Source organism: Ctenopharyngodon idella, chromosome 21 (genome assembly GCF_019924925.1).
Source record: "Ctenopharyngodon idella isolate HZGC_01 chromosome 21, HZGC01, whole genome shotgun sequence".
Taxonomy (NCBI): Eukaryota; Metazoa; Chordata; class Actinopteri; order Cypriniformes; family Xenocyprididae; genus Ctenopharyngodon; species Ctenopharyngodon idella.
In genome coordinates this window covers 11,690,534-11,692,934 of record NC_067240.1, presented here as the reverse complement: position 1 = coordinate 11,692,934, position 2,401 = coordinate 11,690,534, and positions in this window count along the sequence as shown.

The window sequence follows — 2,401 nt, the reverse complement described above, 5'->3', positions numbered from 1 at the left end:
TCGCGCTTTTTCCATGACCACAGAGAAATGCCTGAACAGAATTTTAGAGACAGAAATTATCTTCAGCCCGTTATGAGAAATGACAAAAGTGTAAATACTGAAGAGTCATACTTTGTTATATTTGTTAGGCCTATAAATAGTTCATATTTAGCTTTTTTATGAAAATTGAAACGTTTGAAGGTGATTCATAATTGTCTTGAAGGTTTTTGAATCCAACATACAAAACCACTGCTGAGTAACTGTTTGACTCAAATGCTTAGTCACTGATGTATAGCCCTTGAGACAACTTTACCCGTGTGACAACTATTTCTCATATAGTTTTAGTCACATATTGAAATATCTTTGGTAGAAGTCAATGCATCATTATGACATGTTAGGTTATATATTCCCCAAGAGATATACTTTAGCTTTTCACTTTATATTCAGAGTCAGTGTGAATGAATAAACTCCCTGTGATTTCTGACTAAAGAAGATCTCACTAAAGGGAGCATCATCAATCTCCTGTCAGTCAGAACACACAGTATAACCTGTACCTTTGCTGCTCTGTAGTGCTTGATGACGTCTTTCGCCAGTACGAAGCATGATTTTATGTCCTGCTCTTTGATAAGTGCCACAAATTCCTCTGCAAGGACACACCAACCGTTAATGCAAAGAATAAATCAAAGGGCAGCCCATGCGGGTTCGTTTTAAAAGTTACCATCTTGTGCAAAGGTAAAGGGTTATGCAATGGTTATTATGCATTTAGCTTGTGAATTTCATCTGGATTTGAATCAGTTCAGCTACTAGCAGATCCCTCCAATTGCGACGCCTATGCTAGAGTGCTTTTGAAAATGAATTTTCCCCCATGGCCCAGTTTACATACTATTATCATATCAGTCCCATCTGCTCAGATGTCCAGATGTTAGCAGTGTGAGACAGACCACAGCCGTGATACTCAAAGGTGAACAACAGCTTAGTAGCAATAATATGAAATGGTGGTCAGTAAACTGACCCGCCACTGAGTTTGACCCATTTTGACGACCTGTTCCATTAAGAATTTTGTCCCATGTGAACAAAGCGCATCAGCTGCACTACAATTTACTTGAGCTTTTTATCTTGATGAGGATCGTGTGATGATAGGTTGCCACAGTAACACAGAATGACAGTAAACCTACTTAGAGAATGAAATATACCACACTGACCACATGTATCTCAATCTCACCACCCCCATGACTGACTCCATGTCGCAAAATGATTATACCACCCTTCACACATACATCAAATTCTGGGATGTCACCGCCAACACTGAAAAAATATGTGTTGAGTTTACATGATTTAAAGGAACACTCCACTTTTTTTGAAAATAGGCTCATTTTCCAACTCCCCTAGAGTTAAACAGTTGAGTTTTACCGTTTTCGAATCCATTCAGCCGATCTCCGGGTCTGGTGGTACCACTTTTAGCATAGCTTAGCATAGTTCATTGAATCTGATTAGACCGTTAGCATCTCGCTCAAAAATGACCAAAGAGTTTCGATATTTTTCCTATTTAAAACTTGACTCTTCTGTAGTTACATTGTGTACTAAGACCGACGGAAAATGAAAAGTTGTGATTTTCTAGGCCGACATGGCTAGGAACTATACTCTCATTCCGGCGTAATAATCAAGGGACTTTGCTTCCGTACCACGGGTGCAGCAGGCGCAATAATATTGCGCAGCGTCTCTCACAAATGTCTCCATGGTTGCAAGGCATGCTCCCTGTGCAAGCAGGGGGTCACAGGCGCTGTGTAATATCATTGCGCCTGCTGCACCCGTGGTACGGAAGCAAAGTTCATTTTGTGAGGTTCCCTGACATGATTCATTCATCCAAATCATTCATTCATTCATCCATCCAATATTTTCTTTAATTCTGTTCAGTTTCATATGTGTTATTATGTAACTGAATCATTATACTGTACTAGGTAGTCAACAGCCTATTAGCTAACAATAGTGCACACACTAGCATATTAAATGTTTAAGGGGTGGTAAGATGCCATTTTTACAAGATGTAAAATAAGTCTCTGATGTCCCCAGAGTGTGTATGTGAAGTTTTAGTTCAAAATACCCCACAGATAATTTTTTATAGCATGTTAAATGTGTCACTTTTTGAGGGTGAGCAAAAACACTCCGTTTTTGTGTGTCCCCCTTTAAATGCAAATGAGCTGCTGCCTGCTGCTGCTAAGCAGAGGGCAGGGTTTCAAGAGCTGGTGTTAGCACAGCGTTAGCAGCACCAATTACCTCATGAAGACTCGCTGAAAATGTCAGAAACTGTTCAGCCTTTTATGTTCAAACCGAAGTCGGACAGTGATGGAGAGACTCAAGAAGAAGTGACAACATGTAGAATGCAACAGGACATTTCTGAACGGTTAGTTGCTTAATGTAGCTG